The following is a 23,233-nucleotide window of genomic DNA, read 5'->3' on the forward strand; positions in this document are numbered from 1 at the left end:
TTTTCATCCCACTCAAATAAAAAGCTGAGCTTAATGGTCTTGTGACTTGCCATACTGATATATTTTTTGTTCCATTAATTTAGTCGATGTGACAAGAAGCTGGAATGAGAACCTGTCTTGTGATTTTTCTCTCTCAGGAAGTTCTCATTTTCCTGTGCTGTCCAATCACACAGGTATTTCTAAAGTTGTGGAATGCAAATCTGAGACGTTTGAGATTTGCTTAAAGGTGCTGTGAAGCTTTTTCAGCCGTTTTAGCCATCAACACACCCCTTGTCAACGAACCTGAACACCCTTTACTCTTGTAAATTGTTTTATCAGTAATATAACATTTAATGCATTCGTCATTTTTAATATGCAACAATATTAGGATAAGTTAGAATACAATAAAATTATAGCAAATTTATCTTGCAGTTTCTGCAGTAAACACTTATCCAATAAACCAATGGCAGCATATAATTGCATTTTTTTCCAAACTGAGCCTGGAAATGGGGAAGAAGAGTGATTTTGAATGAATGTTGATGGAGCCAGATAAGCTGGTCTTTGTACTTCAAAAACATTTTACAATAAATACAAATGAATAAATCAAAGTGATTAACTGAGAATGTTCTGAAAAGTAAAAAAAAAATCAGTGACTGGAAGATCTATGGGCAAAAACACCTTGATGAGGTTTGACCAGACTGTATTGAGCTGTAACTCAAATAACCACTTGTTACAACTGAGGTTTCCAGAAGAGCAGCCTTGTGCAAACCTTGAAGTAGGTGCGATACAGCATCAGAAAACCACACCAGTGGCACTTCTGACTCAATTTACATGGGCTATTAAAGCTGGACAAAAAATGCCTGGTCTGAGATTTGATTTTTGCTCCATTATTGGTCATAAACTTTTATAAGTTTCTTCTATTATATTTTGAAGAAAGCTGAAACTAGTAATCATGGCCTTCCATATATTTGTCTTTCCTATTTTATACAAGTGTCGTCACATTTTGTGACAAAATTTTCAGTTTAGGGTGAACTATCACTTTAAGATCACTTAAATGGCCTACAAAGCCACCATATTTTATTCCAGTTGTAGGATTTGTTGGAAACGCAGATTCACTTTTGTGGATATGCAGCAAACGAATAAAGCTTTCGTGTCAAGTTTATGCACCAATATTTTTCTTAGGAATGTTTCCAGCGCCTTGTTGGATCTACGCCACACACAAACAAGATGAAAGCAGAAACGGGGGTCAAAGTAAAGTGTACCTAATAAAGTGGCCGGTAAGTGAATCTCCTCTTGCGTTTCTGGTTGAGTTGGCTACATGTTCATCTTCAGTTGCAACGTCCATTCTTTGTTTGCGAGGACAAGCACGTTTCAACAAGTGCAACTTCAAAAGAGCTGCAGAAATGAGTTCTTTCATTAACGACCACATGAGGAGGTCTTATAATTATATTGTGTTCAACCCTTTATGTCGTGGTTAGTCTACTCATTCAGATTTTTTTTGACAAGTAAACAAGAAGCACGCTACCAAAAATTATCTCAAGAGGGTGTACTTGTAAGCATGTTAATTATAGTTTTGCAGACTTCCATGCGTGTTTTCCAGCATTTATGCCCACATGCTGACTAAACTCAGGATGTATGAAGATGTCACCTGTACGACGAAATTAAAAACGTGGCCTGAGAAATGGATGCTGACGTCTCCTTCTGTGCTCTCAGAAGAAATGAATCCGATGATTTCATCTCCTCTTACTAGAATATGACTTTAATTAATCACAAAGCTCCGTCTGCACGTTGAAATGACTGATCCCAGTGAATCTCCACACACAGATAAAGATTTCAAGGAAATGCGAGGACGTGTTCGTTCCTGTTCCGATGCAGTAAAAACTGATGGGGAAAGTTGGGGCAGGCTGGTGCGTCGTGTAGGTCTTGTTTTATCCAGATTGCAAAAGGCTTCAGGCTGTTAAAAAAAATGTAGTCAAATCTGTTTTAACTGTCATGAACTGCTGAGAGGCATACTGACAGTGTTTTCCATGGAACAAGTTTCTCCTGAAGTAGTTCAAGTGCAGTTAAGTAGATTGTTTCAAGTGTAGGCCTACTAACGTTAGCTGAATGACAAATGAATTAAAAATCAGCTATGCTGGATTCAAATGACTATATATATATATATATATATATATATATATATATATATATATATATATATATATATATATATATATATATATATATATATATATATTAGGCATCAATTCCTCAGGTAGGCAGCATTTTAAAATTATGTTTAGGAGTTTAGAAAACAATTACTGAAATAGTTGTTTGCTTCTTGAAGTTACCAACTTTTATTATGTTTTTAAATAGCATTACATTTACATATGGCTGAATCTCTACATTCTGCATATTCCTAAAAAACACAAGAACAGTGTCATATAGTTTGCTGAAATATATATTTACAATCTCCCAAATGCTTTGAATGTATGGAAGTTTTTTCCTAACAAAATTAAAATGAAATTTCAAATGCTTAAAAGATCAAATGATAAATCAAATGCTCAAACTATAAATCAAATGCTCAAACTGACATTGCAAATGATAAATCAAATCCGTTTGAGGATTTGATTTATCATTTGCAATGTCGGTTTGAGCATTTGATTTATAGTTTGAGCATTTGATTTATCATTTGATCTTTTAAGCATTTGAATTTTCATTTTAATTTTGTTAGGAAAAAACTTCCATATGAATGATCCCACATAGCAAAATTTTTCTGGTCCACACAATCAGCTTTTGCTTGACCCACATGCCGCAGTAAATTACGGGACATGACTGGACCAAGTCTGGCTTCCAGACAAGGGCCAAACATAAACTGTATCTGGGCCAAGTCTCAGACTTGTCTCAGACAAAAAAAGACTCAGACAAAAAAAGACTCACTGATTTGCCTTTAGCAGCTAATACTAATGACCCAAGCATACTGGACTCAGGTGAGGAAGCTCCAAACATTTCGGGTCACAGCTCTAGCAAAACTGGAAACACGAAATGCAGGAAATACCAAGATAGTTGCGTATGTGATGTATTTGAGTGTCTCTCGAAAAATGACATCTCATCTACGGCCTAACAATCATTACATTACATGACCGAATTGAAGGGCTGGTATTAGGTCAGTTTGATAAATGTTTTCATTTAACTCTTTCCCTGCTGTTAATAAGAAAAAAACATTTCCCTGCTATTCACAAGTTTTATGGTAATCCGTGTTTTAGGTGTATTATGGTAGGAGAGGCCCTGAGTGAGGTACAGAATGTCAGATGCTCCAGGGATTGAAATCTGAGAGAAAGGAAGATCATAGATAAAAAAGAGGTTATGTAATCTTCATTTGGCTTAATCCCTACTGTTTTAGATCTGGTCTTGACAATAGACCCAAATAAAGAAGCTTTATTTTTATGATTTGTGTCATTGTGTATAAATATATTTAATCGTAAATTTGTCTGCAAATTTTCAGAGACTGGTTTAAGTTGTTTGGAATGTGATGACAGTCACAATTTGCTGAACAGATCTTCAACTTTTGACACTCATAAATGTTCATGAAAGTCTTCATGCTGCAGGTATTAAGATGTTTGCTGAAAGTGGCAGCTGATTTGCAGCAGGGGGGTTGAATCTTTAATAAACTATGACAGTTCGTGTTCATAAAAAAGGAAGAATGATTAATAAATCCATGTGAAACAATCCCTTAAAAGTGCTGTCGCATCTTCAGTTTCACGCTCAGGCTCACTTTGCACTTACACTACAAGCGTACCGTGCCAAAGCCCAACCTCTTTCAACCAGGCCAAGGCTGGCCAGCTGAACTTTGGTACGATTCGAAACACTCATACTTGTTACGCCCCATTCACACGGGGCGTCAGCGTCAACTCTTCTTATTCTTCTTATTCTTAATTGGGTGACGTCAGGCGTTGCCGAACTTCATTGTGGATCTGTCGGTGCCGCTTCAGGCGTTGCTCGCTGCAGAAGTTGAGACTAGCTCAACTTTTTAAGCGCAAATGGAACCGTCAGCCAATCAGATCACTGTATGCAATACACCAGCTAGACAGTGGCCTATTGCTGACTGAATTTCATTGGCTGACGCTGCTATGACGATCGCGTCAGCCCCAACAAACCGGGAAATGGGGGTCAAACATGCTTGGGCGTGGTTCGCATAGCCTAGTGTGAGTACACTGTCAGTCATGGCGTCATCAAAATACGCATTGTGTTTGTGTGCGCATAAATATGCGCTTTCTAGCAACAAAAATTACTGTACCTTTAAATGAATTGGTCTTCATTTTGAGGTTAATGGGATGGTTCAATCAAATGAAAAATTTGTCATTCAATCATGTATTTCTAGAAACCTGACTTTATTTAGCAGAGCACAAATATATATATTCATAAAAATCTGGGGTGGTGGTTTATTTCGCTGTGGCAACTCCAGATTAATAAAGTGACTAAGCTGAAAATAAAATGAATGAATGAACGAAAAATCTGGGGTCATTTTGGGTAAAGTTAGAGGCATTTTTCTCTGCTGTGCATTTACTGCCGAGTTCAACAAACAGCAAATGTTTTTTTGTTTTTTTTTGCTGTTTGTTGAACTCGGCAGCAAATGCACAGTGAGTTTCATTTTTTTAAATGGCTTTGTAAAAGACTAAAGTGAGTTTTTTGCTTGAGGACTTTGAGACCTTTTTGCCATTTTTGGCTGCCTTTTTTACCCTCATTTCACCCTTTAGTTTGTATATTTATTATTTCGACATTTGCAATACTTTTTTGATGCAGCTGAGGACGGTTACCATTAAATTAATGGGTTCTGAAGATAAAATGAAACCTTTGATTTAATTTTACCCCCAAAATAGCACTTCAGCAATGAGAAATAAGGCAAGCAGCCTAACTGTTGAAGGTTTTTTCTAAGTGTTTTTTCCTCTCTGTAGAACTGGTGATGAGTGAATGGATGTATGGACGTGTAGTTTTGCTTGTGCACAGGAATAAATGGACTTTTGTGAATATTTTAGATCGACTGTTTTTGTGAAACTAGTGAAAGGGGCTCAATAAGAAAGGACATCTTTTTCTTGTCCTTATCCTATAAGGAAAATGACAGGCTTCAGTAGTGGACATTTGACCCATGGCTGGGTTCCAGTGTTTAATCGAAAGCCTGGATTTTGGATTTATTTATTTTTTTGACCGAATGGGGTTGATGCCTCAGTCACGTAGCATTGTTAGCTAGAGTATACTGCAAAGCGGCCACATGAACTCATTGAACTTGTTGAGTGTATTGGACATAATATAGACAGCCAAAAACTGCAAAAACGACAGACAAAACATGCCAGAATTAAAGCCTGCCTGTCCAAAAAACCCGATGGGAAGAGATGAACTCCTGCGGCCCCTGTGTGTGCGGCATTATTTAACCGGTTCCTATTTATGGACACCTGCTTTGATGCGTTGTGTTTTTGACGCACATCCCTCCCCCATTATCTCAAGCTAAATAATGTCCCGTTTAGATAGAAAAGGTATTTATAGCCAAACTTCAAGGCTTCGGTTTCAAGATACTTCTTCACAACTAAATCTATGGAGGGCATGTGGTGGCTCAGTGGTTAGCACTGTTGCCTCATAGCAGGAAAGTCACTGGTTCGATTACCAGCTGGGCCAATTGACATTTCTTTCTTTGTGGAGTTTGCATGTTCTCCCTGTGTACATGTTGGTTTCCAGGTGCTCTGGTTTCCCCAGTCAAAGGCATGTGGTATAAGTAAACAAAAGGAAGGGCATCCGCTGCGTAAAACATATGCTGGAATAGTTGATGGTTCATTCCACTGTGTAAATAAATAAGGAACTAAGCCTGTGAGTTTTGTGAGTTGTTTTTCAAATGCAATGTTTTAGTGCAGCTTAGGGCAATTGCAAAAAAATGAATTCGTGTGAATCTGACAAAAAGTGACAAGTTATAAAAAGTGTTTATTTGAACTCACAGTAGCAAGAAACAAAGTTGCAATTTAGAGAAAAAAAATTAACTGCAGTAAGTCAGAACTGAAAGAAATACTAGCCTGATTTCACAGGGAAATGCAAGTATTTAACGTTTTGTCAGCTTAGTGGCTAATTCGTACATAGACATTAGTCAAACAAAAATGTACGGTTTTAAAATGGAGGCGTGACACCCAACCCCACCCCTAAACTAAACCGTCAATGCAAGTCAATAAGCAAATCGAACTAAATCGTACGAATGAGATTGTACGAGCGACGTAGTGGCGCAGTAGGTAGTGCTGTCGTCTCACAGCAAGAAAGTCGCTGGGTCGCTGGTTCGATCCTCGGCTCAGTTGGCGTTTCTGTGTGGAGTTTGCATGTTCTCCCTGCGTTCGCAAGGGTTTCCTCCAGGTGCTCCGGTTTCCCCCACAGTCTAAAGACATGCAGTACAGGTGAATTGGGTAGGCTAAATTGTCCGTAGTGTATGAGTGTGTGTGTGAATGTTTCCCAGAGATAGGTTGCGGCTGGAAGGGCATCCGCTGCGTAAAAATGTGCTCGATAAGATGTTGGTTCATTCCGATGTGGCGACCCCGGATTAATAAAGGGACTAAGCCGACAAGAAAATTAATAAATGAGATTGTACGTATTCATACAAATTAGCCACTCAATTAAATTGAAATAATTTAAATCAATTAAATACAATCTCTGCAAGAAGATTTGCAAAATAAAGAATTGCAAAATAAATAAATAAATAAATAACAAAAAAATTGGGAGAAAATAATCAGAATTGCAAGATAAGAGAAAAAAAGAACTAGGGGTCTCCCAAAACGCATATTTATGCACTATTCTACGCCGTTTTGTAGTATAAATAGTGTAAGTAGTGCATTCACACTGAAAAATAATAAGTGCACTTTAAATACCAGGATGATGCACTTATTCAACCGGTAAAATACCAGCCTGATCTCACTAGGAAACTTAAGTATTTTATGTTTTATCAGTTTAATAGCTAGTGAAACTCCACACACTCAATAGCCTTTGCTTTGCGGGGGCTAACAGGCGCTCATGTTGGATTACTTTATTTATTTTGGATTATGAAAGCAAAATTCTCCTATGATAGTGATTGTAGCGCCTTCAGATGGTGAATACTCATGGCAGGTATTATTTAGTACTTAGGTCATTTATTTCACTAATTTGGCAACCGTCAAACATTATCTGGTAAACAGTTTGAATTTCCCACTCTGTAAAAAAAGCATTAGTGTTCCATTTGGGACGAAACTACATACATATACTATGCTGTTGAGTGTGTAAGTGCATAAGTGCATAGTGTATAGTGTGCCATTTGGGAATAGGCATGGGACGATAACCGTTTTCAAGGTATACCGCAAGGTTTTAATTCTGCAATACTGTTCCTAAGGTATGTGTAATATTTTACTTTAGGGCAACAGTATCTCCAGCAGAAACAATATCCAAAGATGCTGTATTAAATTGTAAAAAAAAAATCTGTTTTTGAAATAAATAAAGACAGAAGTAGTCAATAATTAATTTGAATGATTTAGCCTGACATGTTTACTGTTCCAAAATATTTAAATGTTTCTTATAATAAAATATATTGTGTTTTAAAGAGATAAATGTTTTATTTTTTTTTACGTAGACATTTAAAAATATATATAAATTTTAGAGCAGTAATCACAAGATCAAGGAACTGTGAAACCAGGATATTTTTATTTAAGGTTATCATACCATCAGAATCTTATACCAGCCCTGCGGCCCATGACTGTTTGGGACGCAGCTAATGACTTGCAATTGTAAGAAATAAACATTTAAATTCAATGAGGAAAAAATCTGAATTCTAAATTATTTTGAATGAACTCTAAAATGCAAAAAAATAAAGAAAAACAAATATAAAAAAATTTGGGATATAATTCATAACTCATTATTTTTTCCCCACTTTTTCCCCCAAGTATTCTGACTTGGTATCTGGACAACAAGTCAGCCGAGTTTCCTATACTTAAACCTGTAAACCAGTATTTAACTGAAATAACAGTCTATCAATATAGAAGTTGACTTTGGAAGGAAGCCAGAGAAGAGCAGAAGCTGGAGAAGAAGTGATAATAATAAATGAGCAGGGTTTATTAAATAATCTTAGTTGCTTGTGTTCTGGTGCGCTCTCATACTTCATCTGAACAGCACAAACAACAAATATTATTATACATCAGGGCACAAGTCCTTGAATTAGAGACATACCCTCATATTTTATATCACTGGAGAGGAATATTTCATGAAACACCATCACTATAAGACTAAACAGTGGAAAAAGGACTAAAAGCAGAACAAGTGGTAAGAAATATATAAAATAAAGAAATCAAAACAATAAATGGTTAATATAATAAATAACTAAAAATTTATTCAAAATATGAATCAAATAAAGGGATGACTAATTATATATCTAAGATTTAAATATGATTACATAAATTATCAATTCCAAAATGGAATATAATATAGAATTGATTTCATTTAAAGCACACACAAGTTATCTCAAATTTCAGATTCTATATTATTCTCTTTTTTTTCTCTTTGAAATTACAATTTTGACAACATCTGTTACAGGATTTAACGTTATTCCCTTGTAGAATGAGAAAACTATGGCCTTGCATGAGAAGTTGGTTTGTTTTTTCTGTTTACCCACTTGGCATTGGAACGTCAACTAGTTTCCTCTTACTTATGAGAATTCACGGATTGAGAGCTCATAAACAAGACGTCCAGAGGAAGTGTTAAAATATGCCCTGCACACGAGTTCTGTGCTCGACAGGTGACATTTACACAGAAGTTTCCATTCTGTTAAGTGTTTTCTCTTCAAACAACACAAATACGATTATGTTTAGTGAGTGATGCCAGTGGTTCTGCAGCTACATCTCAGATAAAGAACTCAAAGAAATCAATGCAAATTAAGTAATCAAGTCAGTCGCAGAGTGTAGAGCATACACTGAACGGCCACTTTATTAGGTACACCAGTCAAACTGCTCATTAACGCTAATTTCTAATCAGCCAATCACATGGTAGCACCTTAATGCATTTAGGCATGTAGATTTGGTCAAGATAATCTGCAGTTCAAACCGAGCATCAGAATGGGGAATGTGAACGAGGCATGGTTGTTAGTGCCAGATGGGCTGGTCTGAGTATTTCAGAAACTGCTGATATACTGGGATTTTTATGCACAACCATCTCTAGGGTTTACAGGGGATGGTTCGAAAAAGAGAAAATATCCAGTGAGCGGCAGTTCTTTGGGTGCGAATGCCTTGCTGATGCCAGAGGTCAGAGGAGTATGGCCAGACTGGTTCAAGCTGATAGAAAGGCAACAGTAACTCAAATAAATGGTCATTACAACCAAGGTACGTGGAAGAGCATCTCTGAATGCACAACAACCTTGAGGCAGATGGGCTACAGCAGCAGAAGACCACACCGGTTGCCACTCATGTCAGCTAAGAACAGGAAACTGAGGCTACAATTTTGGCTCACCAAAATTGGACAATAGAAGATTGCAAAAACGTTGCCTGGTGTGATGAGTCTCGATTTCTGCTGCAACATTTGGATGTTAGGGTCAAAATTTGACATCAACAACATGAAAGCATGGTTCCATTCTGCCTTGCATCAACGGTTCAGGCTTGTGGTGTAATGGTGTGGGGGATATTTTCTTGGCACACTTTGGGCCCATTACTACCAACTGAGCATCGTGTCAACGCCACAGTCTACCTGAGTATTGATGCTGACCATGTTCATCCCCTAATGACCACTGTGCACCCATCTTCTGATGGCTACTTCCAGCAGAATAATGCACCATGTCATAAAGCCAAATCATCTCAGACAGGTTGGAACTCATTGGAACAAGACAATGAGTTCACTGTACTCAAATGGCCTCCACAGTCACCAGAACCCAATCCAATAGAGCACCTTTGGGATGTGGTGGAATGGGAGATTCACATCATGAATGTGCAGCTGACAAATCTGCATGATGCTATCCTGTCAATATAGACCAAAATCTCTGAGGAATATGCAGTATCTTGTTAAATCTATGCCACTAGTGATTAAGGAAGTTCTGAAGGCAAAAAGGATTCCAATACGGTAAGGTGTACCTAATAAAGTAGCCAGAGAGTGTATATAAATTTTCTATGTTTCTATCTTTCTATATAGAGGTCTATAGATTGCAGCAGTTCCATTCACTTTCTCTAAATAAATACTAATTTTAAACAATAACTTATGCACATTCTAAGACAAGAGACCTATTGTTTGGGTTTAAGGTTTTTAGGTTGATCAAACATGCTTTTTCTGAACTTGTGGTTGTATTAATACGTATGTTAGACGAAAACAAAGAAATATACAAAGTATAAATCAGCACTCATATTTTGGTTGGTCTGTTTTAAAAGGTTTATAAATATTCTCGTCTGCAGAGAAAATGAATGGTATTTTAACTTTCAGAATCCTACTGTAACACTTCATGAAGTAATGCATGCTGTTACGCAGGACTGAAATGTAAATTAGTCATGCAAGTTTTTCCGTGACTGGTTACCTTATGTAAGGACCTTATGTCACACGTCTTTTGTGCAAATATTAAGAATAGCTGCTGAGTTATTTTTTTTTAACAATGTCCTATAAGCATACATCTCATAAGCCCCCTGGTCTCTCTCAACATGCTTTTCTGCTGGAGCGGTCTGGCGTGAGAGGCGAACAGTTTGATATAAAGGTCTGCGGAGACCTTCTGTCTCGGGTCGACGGGTCTTTTGTACTGCAATCAATTTACAGTGTCTTGCCTGAAAAGCAGCAACGGATGTAATATGTGCATTAAAACAGCCTTTCACTGGAGGCCCGCTTTTAAAAAAATCGGAATTAAAATTCAACGTGAAAAGGTTCGCACAAAGCACCTTGGATTACGTAAATGTATAAATATCTGGGGGAAAAATAAAAGAGTAGTGAGTTCAGCTCAGGTAGATGAGTCTAGAAAAACCCACCTCCCCCATTTCCTCAAGAAAACCAGAGCTGCACTTCATTACAAATCATTCTCCCGCTTTTTTTTTTTTTTTAAGTGCAATCATAACAGTTTCCATGACATCATCAGCTGTCAGTATGGGAAGCCGGTCCTTTATATTGTGAAACCCAAACCAGGGCACAGAGAGGAAACCAGCCCCTCACGCTAGAGAAGTCCCACTGAGAAACACACTCATAATGATGAATGTTACACATGTGTGTAAAGGTGTGAGTGTGTGTGCACAAACCCATGAACGGGAATTAATAGCTATGAGAATTCAAACATTCACAGGCCAAAACCAGGCGTTAAACTTGTGGAAATGGTACAACTGAAATCTTCTGTCACAATAACATTGTTTGTTTGTTTTAAAGCCAATTTCAGTCTGAAAATGAATTATGAAAGCATGTAATATTGTTTATATTTCCATACTACAGTGACTTAAATACTTCAGAAATGACTCTAACTTTTTAAACTCTGGATGCTTGATAGAGACAATCTAAAAGGTAAGATTTATCATTCGTTAATAATGTTTTTTAAGCATTGCAAAGCACTGCTCACGTTATGTAACACAAACTTGAGATAAAAATTATAGGAAAAGCCATAAAATGACACTTTTTATTTATTTAATAGTGGTTAGCACTGTCACATTGCAGCAAGAAGGTCACTGGTTCGAGTCCCTGCTGGGTCAGTTGGCATTTCTGTGTGGAGTTTGCATGTTCTCCCCGTGTTGGCGAAATGTGCAATTCGTTACACAAACCTCACACTAATTTGTGCGAGTGGGTGGAACTAAAGGTACCCTTTAACACACTTTGCTTGCTGCAAGTCTCTGTTTGGTGGAATGTTTTTTTTGTTCATGAATTTCAACGTTAAAGGAGCAATACACTTTTTAAATAAAATTTACAAAAAGGTTTTAACTTTGTTGCAAATTTAATTAAACAAACAAAGTAAGTTGAACATTACAAAATTTCATTTGTTTGTTTAAATTCAACACTTATATTTTTGCAACCACTTTTTTAAGAAAATTGTAAATCCAATAAATTAAGTAAATAAACACATTTGTAATTAAAATACAATTTTAAATAAATACATTTTCTAATAAAATACATTTTCAGTGCATGTAAGATTGTTTCATTAAATAAAAAAACAGAACATTGTTATATATTTAGCTGAGTTATTTACTTAAATTATTTTGAATGTTTCAAAACGCACATTTCTTAGCTCTGAAGTTTAAACCTCAGAATTTTTTTTTTTTTTTTTTTAAATGTAAGAGTTTGAAATGCTAAAGAGTTTAAAATGCTAACTTTATTTTTAACTCCCAATTTATACAATTTATTTATATATACACACATAGGTTGCAGCTACTTTTTATTTTTTAGTGGAAACAAGTTTCCATATAAACCAGGAAGGATATACAAGTAAAAATATATACACTACCGGTCAAAAGTTTGGGGGATGTTATTAATGTATAAAAATTATTCTGTTCATCAAGATGGCATTTAGTAAATGTAAAAAAAAAAAACTTAAATTGTTAAATACTTATTTAATCTTCTATGTGAAGCTGCTTTGACATGATCTACATTATAAAAGAGCTATAGAAATAAAGATGAATTATATTGAATTGATTAAATATTGAGTTATTACTAATTTTGTGTAGTTTTAATCAAAATTACTCCAGTCATTATAGCTTTTATTACTATTACATTATTATTATTATTATTATTATTATTAATAATAATAATAATAATAATAATAAACAATAATGCTTAATATGAGAGTGATTTCTGAAGGATCATGTGACTGAGGACTGGAGTAATGAAGCTGAAAAATCTTTAAAATCACTGGAATAAATTAATAAATTAAATTATAAACTACTTTTGAACAGTTATTGTAGTGCAGGGGTGTCCAGACTCGGTCCTGGAGGGCCGGTGTCCTGCAAAATTTAGTTCCACCCCCAATCAGACTTACCTTGGCAAGCTAATCAATCGCTTACTGGGCATTCTAGACACATCCTTGCAGGTGTGTTTGAGCAAGTTAAAGCTAAAATCTGCAAGACACCAGCCTTCCAGGACCGAGTTTGGACACCCCTGTTGTAGTGTAATAACTTTTCACAGTTTTACAATTTAAACTGCATTTTTGAATAATTAAATGCAGCTTTGATGAGCAGCATAAGCTTATTTTAAAACATTTAAAAATAGTGCAGACCCCAAACTTTTGACTGGTAGTGTAGATGCAATGCATCAGGGTAAAATGAATGCATGACATTTTTTTTTTTTTAATCAGTCTGTCTATCTATGAGTATAATTTCTCATTTAACTAAAATTTTTATAATTTTTTTTTATTTATTACAACAGCCACATGCATATAAAGCCTCAAGTTTTCAGTGTGACTTTGAGCTAGAAACACCGTACATAAGATGCATGTGTTTTGCAGAAGAAAAGTGTTCACATGGTGGAGGGAGATGAGTTCGGAAAATGGAAAAAAGGAGGGAGGTGCAGCGATCACCACGTTGCACCTGCAGTGTCGCTGCTCTTTGGGAAAAGGGAAAAAACAGGATATAGAGCTCAAACAACATCCTGTTACAGCCTCCCTCCTCAGGCTGTTTGTGTGTGTGTGTGTGTGTGTGTGTGTGTGTGTGTGTGTGTTTGGTTATTCATGCCTCCTGAACGAAAAAGTGGGAATGAGCTGAATTAGGATACGCTGAAAGGAGAGTGGGTGGTCTCGTCTTTTCAAATAGGGTTTCAATAATTCTTTCTCTTATTTCATTCATTGCACCTTAGGGGAAAGACAATGAATGCAGAGTGTGTTTGTGTGAGAGAAAAGAAAGGAGGGAAAAAAAGTCATCAGAGAGATATTAGTGTGTGTGTGTGCCTGTGTGTGTGTGTGCATATCCTTTGCTCTTAATGATAGTCTGAGTAAGTGGCCCTGTTACTGGAATCAAAGGCCTTCCTTTTGTGGAAAAAACGCTTCACACATTTAAAATTAGCGAAAAAAGGTGAAAGAATAGCTCCATCATTTCCTTGTGGTGATAAAGTGAGGCATTAGCGCACGTTTACACAGACTTCCTACTAGGTTCTTATTACGAGAGACTTCCTTCTGTCTGTGTTCAAAGAGAAAAGGGGATGTAGCATCAGTCATCCCAACAGTACGTGGTCATGTTATAGTCTCAAGCTGACCTCAGAGCCTTCTATTTATACCAAATCTGACTAGTTAAATTGATTCAGGAGGATGAACCAGTGGAGTTCGGGCTAATTCTGTCTACACGCATGCAGGCTTTTCTTACGCATGTGGTTTTGTTTTCTTTTTTCTGCAGAGGAAAGACCCGTGTGAAGGGAAGTGTGAGTTGTGGTTGTGTTTGGCCAAGGGAAGGCAAAGTGTTAAAGTTATTTGCTGAGAGGGAGTGTTATGTTTTTTTGGGGGGCATCCTGTTCACAAAAACTGCTTCCTGGCTCGGCTTTGCATGCCATAAACAACGAGAGGTGAAGAGGGATGTGTTGGAGAGATGGAACAGGTTCACCAGTCACCGATGACACTGGAGAGAATCATTCATGAGTGTTTTTTTTTTGAGGTTTATTAAAATATTTTCTTTTATGCTAGTTTTTGTCCTGCTGTTTAAAGCAAAATGGTCATCCATCATAATATTATTAGATCCTTATGATTATCGATGATCCTTATGATTATCGACGATGTTTATTATTTAAGATTTTATTTAAAGAGCACCTATCATGAAAATCATCTTTTTGAAGCTGTTTGGACAGAACTGTGTGTAGGTATAGTCAGGGCTGGAGTGGGACTCCTTTTCAGCCCTGGAGTTTTAAGACTTAGACCGGCCCCCATATAGTTCCGGAATGACTGTAATAAAATAACATCATTTACAATTCAGTACTTTAGTGAAGATGTGAACAGTTAACACAATGTAATGTTTAACAGTATCAGAATCTATTTTTTTGTAAGAATTAGCCCTCATAAATATTCAAACCTTGAAATAAAAAAAATAAAAATAAATACAAATGTATATTAAGCGATATGTATAAAATAAAAATTTAATTTAATGTGTTGAATTTTCTAATGACACGATCACGTCTTTTTTAATAAAACAGCTGCTTTATAACATCAAATATTTTTCATAAATATGAGAACATTAAAGGGTAGCTAAATCTCCCAACAGTAGTCGTTAAAACATCACAATGTCCTTGTCTGCAATATCTAACTATATATTTTGTGCAAAATTGTTTACAGATATCCAGTCCTTAAACACAAATAAAAAATAAAACAAGTATTGCACTGTTATCTACCAGACATTTTTAACCACAGTATTACTTTCTAATGATGGCTTCATGTTTTTCCCCTTTTTTGCTTTCTGATTAAGTTAGGTCAGATTTATTATAGTAAATCATCTGATTTCATTATTTGTCTCAGGGCATTTTTCATTGAGCAGGTGAAATATTCATTAATATTAATAATTATTTGAATTCTTATATTCACTCAATGACACCTGCCCATTCTAGTGTGTTGGGCTCATGCTGGTGCTTGGTAACGTTACCGGACCTGGCTCCTCACCGTTGGCAGCAAACTGGACAAGAAGCTGCTGCTGCTGAAGAGCTACAGTACAAGGAAAATGTTTGGTTCATAAACAGTGGTTTGCAGACATCGTTGTTTTGCTCCTAACTAGCTTAATGTTAACTTACCGGCCGTTTCATTGTTCATGTGCTGTTGTAATCTCTCTGCTGCTGGTTTAACCAAAAAATGTACTCGGCTTTTTAAAAAAAAATTAAAATTCTGTCCTTTTTAGCGCCACCTTTGTGCTTTTTATAATCAAATTTTCATCTCTCACGTATCTCTTAAATGATTTTACTGATGAGCAAGGTGCCCGCTGTTGTGGAGTCGAATGATAATTATGCCATCATTAAGCTGCAGGCTGCATTCTGCTCATGGGGCTGCAAGAAAATAAATAAAAAGAGTGGAGCTGCAGTAAAATATCAAATTAAAAAAGTGCGACTGGTGAGATAGCAGGCAGCTAGGGACACCGGCCTTCGCAACCAAACAAACGGACTGGCCCACTGGCTATCCTCCCGGTCCTCCCGATTAGCCTATCCGGGCCTGGGTATAGTGTGTTCACAGTCATATTGAAGTTATATAAACACAATAAGTCTCTTTTTTAATTGCCTGATGTTAAAATAGGATCCCTCCCATTTTAAGGCCGACCACAAGGTCACATAGGAGTGCGGTTTCCCCTCACACCAAATTGATTGACAACCGCATATTCACATGACTCCATTACGCATACAATTATATCCACAAGAGGGGACATGCGCAAAGCAATTGGGGTTAAAAGGTCTCTGCTCTGTAATCAGCAGCACCTAAAGAATGAGTTTTACAAGTTTAAAATGTTTATAAAACAGTGCATGTTTGTAATAAATACAGTAAAATCGCTACGTAATTCATCACCTCTGCCGCATGTCAGTAAAATTATAAAAAAAGACACTTCAATGCCGGTTCATGGACTTAAGTCAGGTTTATTTTGTACATCAACATAACAGATATCCATACAGCAGTTGATCTTAATGTGTACACATTTGCCATGCGAAAATGTTGTGTGGGACTCATCGTTGCAGAAAGGCTTGAATTTACTCTACAACAAATATTAAATAACAAATGGAAAAGTTCTTACTGTACTAGGGGAAATTTGCTTCATTCAAATTTGCGTCACTGTGCTGTTTATCTATGTAAAGGCTACACACATTTTTTGGCTCTAACAGGCACATGGGCACAGTGGGCGGGTGGAACCTGCTCATTTGCATTAAAGGGACAGGCAACAAAAGGAGCTAGTGTCATAACAGTTGAAATTTCCCAGATTTAAAAAGGTATAATAAATATTCTGATGGGTGTTTTGAACTGAAACTTTACAAATGCTGGAGACACAAAAGACTTATCTTAAATCTTGATAAAGGGGTAAAATAGGTGACCTTCAAAGATTTTATTTCCTTAAAATATGTATGTATAGTGCATTATGCAAACTTTATAAGAATTCCTACTTTTATTTAGGCAGATTCATCACATTTTTACACAGTCTAAATTCTACATTGTCATAGAAATATTTTTCAAATAAAGTTCTTTTGTATCGTTTGTGGGCCTGCAGTTGTTAACATACATTTTAACATGTACACAAAATGGACTTTAACATGATTGAAAAAAATACCATGTTTTCCATATAAATACAGTACAGGACAGGTGTTTTTTTTTTGCCATTGAAGAAAGATATTTATTGAGCATCAAACCATCATAAAAGTGATATTAATGTATTTTGCCACACGTCATGATTTTGCCAAGTATGATGAGATCCGGGATTAACATCTATGTTGATCCTGGAACATCATTTTTATTGGAAAATGTAATCCATACCTGTACCCTACTTCTAAACCTAATCATAACTGTAAATTACTTCCAAAATCAGAGGGGAATAATAGTTGGACAATCATGTAGAAGTGCATAAACATGACCGTAAGCCTAAACTTAACCTAATTGGTAAACATATTCCTTAATTCTGATTGGCCGACTGGAATGTTGTTCAAGGATCAACATAGATGTTAATCCAGGAACATGTCCTGCTTGGTGAAATCAGGTTGGCTGTATTTTGCCACCTTGATGACTATTAAAGACTTCTGTCAAAAATGGGAAAGCATCTTATCATCCCTAAAATCTTGGAACACTTACCTGTATTGAATGAAAATGTTTGTGTTTTATAAAACATTGATACAAAATGAACACAAATGGCAACAATGGTGACTTACTGAGCAATATTAACAGCTAAACTTTTAGTCTAGTAGATGACTCTTTATTATGCTGGTTGACAGTCTTTTTGCTGCAGACTAGATGAACAGACCTCAGCTGATCAGATCTGTTCACCTGCAGATCATTCATCGCTCATTTGACTCACTCACACAGTCAAACCCCAAAGGCTTAATCCTTGTCATTCTGACCAGTTTGGCAACTGATTATAGCTCCTAAAACATGTGATACCATTACTCAATTATTAGCTGAAATAAGCCAGATGATATAACAGGGTGAAATGAAAGCTTGTTCTTGGATCTACCTCAAACTGTGTCCTTTGGGAATTTCCAACATTGCCCTACTGCTCCTCTTGATGAAAGGATTGATCTGTAATTGGGATAATGAAGGAAATAAGCCTTGGGACCCTCAGTTAGGCTTTGACGTCTATCCATGCCAACTTGTCCCTTCCTTTTGTGTTCAGTTGGCCTCTTGTTGGCTTAGGGCACCACTGATGGACGTTTTCTGGCACAGACGGTTGGTGTATGCTGTATATAGTCCTCAGATTCTCTCTCTCATTGTGTTAGGTTTACGTGATGCTTGTGTGCCAAATTACAGTGCCATTCAAGGCTTGTGTATGCCATCCTGGTAGTCCAGCTGTTCACATCCATTGTACACCCCCCCCTTTAGTGGGTGAACTAGACTGGCACAAAAAATATACAGTTAAAGTCAAAATTATTAGGCCCTCCTGAATATTTTTTCCATATTCTGTTTAACTGTGAGATATTTTTTAACATATTTCTACACATGATGGTTCTAACAACCCTGCTGAAAAAATCCAGCTTAGACCAGCCTAGGCTGGTTTTGGCTGGTTGACCACCCTGATTTTAGAGGGGTTTTGGCCATTTCCAGGCTGGTTTCCAGCCATTTCCAGCCTGGTCTTAGCTGGTCAGTCGGGAAAACGGCCAGCTAAAACCAGCTTGACCAGCCTGTTTTAAGCTGGACATAGCTAGTTTTGGCTGGACTCCCAGCCTGGCTAGGCTGGTCAAGCTGGTTTTAGCTGGTCATCTGCCAGCCTGACCAGCTAAGACCAGGTTGGAAATGGCTGGAAACCAGCCTGGAAATGGCCAAAACCCCTCTAAAACCAGCCTGGTCAACCAGCTAAAACCAGCCAACCAGCCTAGGCTGGTTTAAGCTGTTTTTTTTTTTCGTATGGAACTAACTTCTAATAACTAATATTTATTTTATCTTTACCATGATGACCGTACATAATATTTTACTATATATTTTTCAAGCTTAAAGTGACATTTAAAGGCTTAACTAGGTTAATTAGGCAAGTTGGGGTAATTACGTAAATCATTGTATAAGGATGGTTTGTTCTGTAGACGATTGAAAAAAAATAGCTAAATTTGTAAAAACAAATGCTGAATCAACCTTTTTAAAGTCCTGAATCAATATTGGAGTTACTTTTGTACACTGGAGGAAAGATGACACCATGGCTGAAGTGTTTCTTTTAGGTCGGTAATGTTCTGTTTTAAAGCTATTTTAGTCACACAAAGCTTATGCAGATTTTGTTGTTTTTTTGAATGAGTTAATGCGCGGAAGTGTTATTTAGCCACTGAAATCCTCTGACTATTTTCTGTTTCATAAGGTACTTTTTACAGTATGAATAATGTAGATTTTTATTTAGTTTTAACAAGACAGCGTCAGTAAATAGCGCTATTCCGTAAAGCCTGCTATACTGAGTTGAAGTTGGTTTAATATTCACATTGATTCATGTTTGAGCAATGATGACCTGTGACGCTCGCCCTATATTGTTTAGCATGCTACTCCTGAATATTGGCTCTGAAATTGCATGTAAGCATGGCTTTATATTAAGTGTAATTCCTTCTTATTATTATTATTCAAACGGAGTTTCCTTATCCTATAAGAAGAGCCTGCTTCTAAATTATTCATGACTGCGCGTGCTTTCCGAAGGCAAGGAAGATCTGCCTGTGCCCAGTGCCAAGCTGTGAGACCCTACGTTGATGACTGGGTTATACAGCATCCACGGACCCATGGCACACAGTGTTTAGCTGTTCATGAAGGGTCGTGTGTGTTTGTTTCCATGATCCACAGGATTTCTGGCATGTTTTTCCCTGCGATTCTGTCAGTGCAGGTACAGCAAAGCTGTATGTGTATAGCAAGCATTTTTGTTGGGAGAGCATCGCCATGCTGCTGTGATTCACCTAAATCCTCCATTTTACCAGCAAGGCTAATGGTTAAATTAGACAGGGCAAGAGACCTGCTGCACTGAGTCTGCATTCAGACCCGGGGATTGAGGGAGAAGTCCTCATTTATAGTGCTTATATAAGCACAATTATCTTTACAATGATGTAAATTGTGGTTGTGTGTGTATATGAATTTACAAATAACAAATTGTAGCAGGGCATTAAATTACTGTTTATTTCTTTGCATTTTAACTTTGTAAACTTTAAAATCATGCGTCTCCTCACGGTTTGTGTCTCATTTTGTAAGCCAACTGACTACAGTTGTTCGCTCCCCTCCTTCGCCCCGGCTCTGCTGGCCACGCCCACTCCTGCCTCTAATTGCAAAGCTCCACGCCCATTATGAGATAGACTTGAACCGAAAGTGGGGGTTTTCATGGCGCTTTAAGGAGAGTAATAATATTGACCTTAAAATTGTTTCTTCATAGCCCAAGTGAACCGTGCTCTGGCACACCTCATCCAACCAGTCCAGGACCGGCCAAGTGAACCACACCTGAGGCCGATTCAGAGCACTCGCACCTCTCAAACGATTCGGAAAACAGGCCTGGGCATGGTTCGGATATAGCATAGTGTGAGTATGCCCTAAGTGTCAGTGAAAGACATAGCAAACACACATGCAGTGAAATTGTGCACAGTTTCTGCATTTTTAAGTAGTTGGAGTGTTGTCATACTAGCACTCGCCTCCCTCACCATAGTAAGCTACGGCAACATAGTGGATATGAGATAAATGACGTCATAATAACCGGTTATGATCTATTACTGAACCGATGCCGAATTTTCCGCATCTGCATCGCGGTGCACTGAAGAACCAATTAATTTTGACACCCCTAATAACAATAGACTACAGTTTTTATTTTAAAACTTTAACAGATTCCTAATGTTTTTTTTCTAATCATATATGATGTGATAAATTTGTATTTTAAAACATTTCTTTATTCTAAATCGTTAGGTAATATTTTTGCTACATTAAAACAACAAGCTAATCCAGCAAAAAATGTTACTAAAATGCAGTATTTAAATCTCATAAATAGATAGAAAATGAGGCGAATAACTGCAAAAAGGTCCACTTTTGGAGAAAAAAAGAACCACCCCTTTCACCAGGCTGACTACTGGCCTGAGAGGCAATGCAGACAGGAAGTGCTATACAGAGGAGCTGTTTGTACACAGAGAATTGAGTGCTATTAAGGGGGACGAGTATTATTATTATTATTATTATTATTATTATTATTATTATTGAGAGAGAAAGAGAAGGGTTTTCTACAGCTGGTTTGTCAAGCCCATTCACATGTGTGAAGCATACTTTAGAAATGAACAATGTTTGTCATTCGTAAACTGGTGCAAGTGTTGTGTCAGAGAGAAACTTTGGGTGCTTTTCTGTATTTTTGATGCTTGACCTCATTTTAGAATTACATGGGTAACCTGTATATATAAAATGTATAAAATAAAGGATACCTTTCCCAACTAGGTTGTCTATTAATGTTGAGTGACTATATTTGCAGAAAAATCAAGTTAATTCAAAGTAACTTTATACTCTTGTTCTATAGGTATTTCCAGCTTTTTGTTGTTGTTGTTGTTGCATTTTTCAAACTCATTTAATCAATTTAAGTCTCTTGTGTTATGTGTTTGCAAGTGCAAGCATAAGCATAAGCAAATAAATTACTGGCTGCAGTTCACTTAACAGCCACCAGTATCACTGTAAATCACATACAAAGCATACAGTATACTGTAGCTCCATTAAGATAAAGTACAATAAAGCTACTAGAATTGCTCACTTTCTGTGGACCGATACATGGTCCCAGGTTTTCTAGCTGGTATTTTTTTTCTTTGTTTTGTTTGTAGTGTTCTTTCGGTTGGTTTGCTTGACAATAGTTCAAGCAGAGGTTTCAGCATGAGGGCAAAAGTTGACTAGGAAAGGATCCAGAAGTTTTGTATATTCATGTAGCCGGTCTGCTGTTAACACTAGTCTTGATGCAGTATCACGTAACAGGTTTCTCCCATCACGAAGCTGAGATTTTCTAACCATCCTGGCGGTATTAAAGCCCACAAGGCCTGCGTCCAAATCCAAATGTGCTGTTGTTGTTGTTGACGTTGTATTCCCTCAACCCATTACTGAATATCTGGGAGCTTTATGAATGTATCAGATGAACTGTGGTTGTTAACTGCTTTGGCTCTTATTACAGAGACACTTTCAAACTGCAATGCTGCCCGGTGACAACTATTTCTCATGTAGTACTAAAAACAACATCAAATTGACCTTTGCTGGGGAATAGGGTAAACAAAATACTAAGATGTATCAACACCATAATTCTTCTGATGATTTGTTACAATATGATATGCAAACACTTTTTCTACAAATTGTATAAAAAATTATTCAAAAATATGCAAATGAAGCATTATTTCAGTTAAATATGCGCAAATCTGCACAACAGGTTCAGGTTTAAAATTCAGACCTTTTTTGACATTAGGCCCCGTTTACACACTCAGGTCTTGATGCCCAATTCTGATTTGTTGCCTATATTGGATTTTTTTTGCCTGTCTATTTACATATTCTTTTAATTGTGACCCACATCCGATTCGTGTGTTTACACTTGCCATACAATTTACATTAAGAATGCCTCAATAAATTCGATCTGCCTGTTTACTTGATAGCCCCATTGTCACATAAGCCCCTTTCACACAGTGATACCGGTAAATATCTGGAAAATTTCCGGAACGACTTTACTGGTAAATTCAAAAAAGCGCTGTTCACACAGGCGAGGACGTTACGGAAATTTTCCGGAAAAGAGCATTCACACATCCATTCTAAAATACCGGTAAATTCTGACATCATTCACCACAAATGAGCTTTAAACGGCTGCGCTTGTATTTGTAAACATTTGACTAAATTACAAACTCTGTGGATGATCAATATTGTGAACAACTTTCGCAGGATCACTTTCGCATGTCGAGATGTTCATAATATGTGCGTCTGCAGGCGCTCACAGGCTGTTTCAAAGGCACACGCAAAGCTTAAAGGTATACAAACAACGGCTTATCATAAGCATCTCATCGATGATTATTTACACAGTTGGCATTAAGAAGAACATATAAATCTGACTATCTGACTCTGTGATCTGACTAACTTCTAGCAGCTAAATGTGTCTGGAAAAATATTCAAAGGCTTTTATTCTCACAAACGGCGCGGACGTAAATGCATCTGACTGTTGTGATTGGCTAAAGCAGACGTCTCACGTCAGCACGTTCTAGA

At 37.0% G+C, this 23,233-nt stretch overlaps 2 long non-coding RNA genes across 7 annotated transcripts in view; one reads left to right on the forward strand and one right to left on the reverse strand.

Moving 5' to 3' along the window:
- The window catches only part of LOC147834531 (uncharacterized), a 3,669-nt gene extending 1,670 nt beyond the window's left edge, over nucleotides 1–1,999 (reverse strand). Inside the window, exon 1 of the long non-coding RNA XR_015504467.1 lies at nucleotides 1,242–1,999. This is a non-coding gene — a long non-coding RNA (uncharacterized LOC147834531). The remainder of the gene's footprint in view (nucleotides 1–1,241) is intronic.
- The window catches only part of LOC141376854 (uncharacterized), a 196,192-nt gene continuing 173,957 nt past the window's right edge, over nucleotides 999–23,233 (forward strand). For 3 of the 6 annotated variants that reach the window (XR_015504445.1, XR_015504442.1, XR_015504443.1), the window contains exon 1: nucleotides 1,045–1,256. This is a non-coding gene — a long non-coding RNA (uncharacterized LOC141376854). Of the gene's footprint in view, nucleotides 1,257–23,233 lie in introns of all 6 variants that reach the window. The other 3 variants (XR_015504449.1, XR_015504446.1, XR_015504444.1) reach the window with 2 other exon arrangements.

Source organism: Danio rerio, chromosome 12 (genome assembly GCF_052040795.2).
Source record: "Danio rerio strain M-AB ecotype USA chromosome 12, GRCz13ab, whole genome shotgun sequence".
NCBI lineage: Eukaryota > Metazoa > Chordata > Actinopteri > Cypriniformes > Danionidae > Danio > Danio rerio.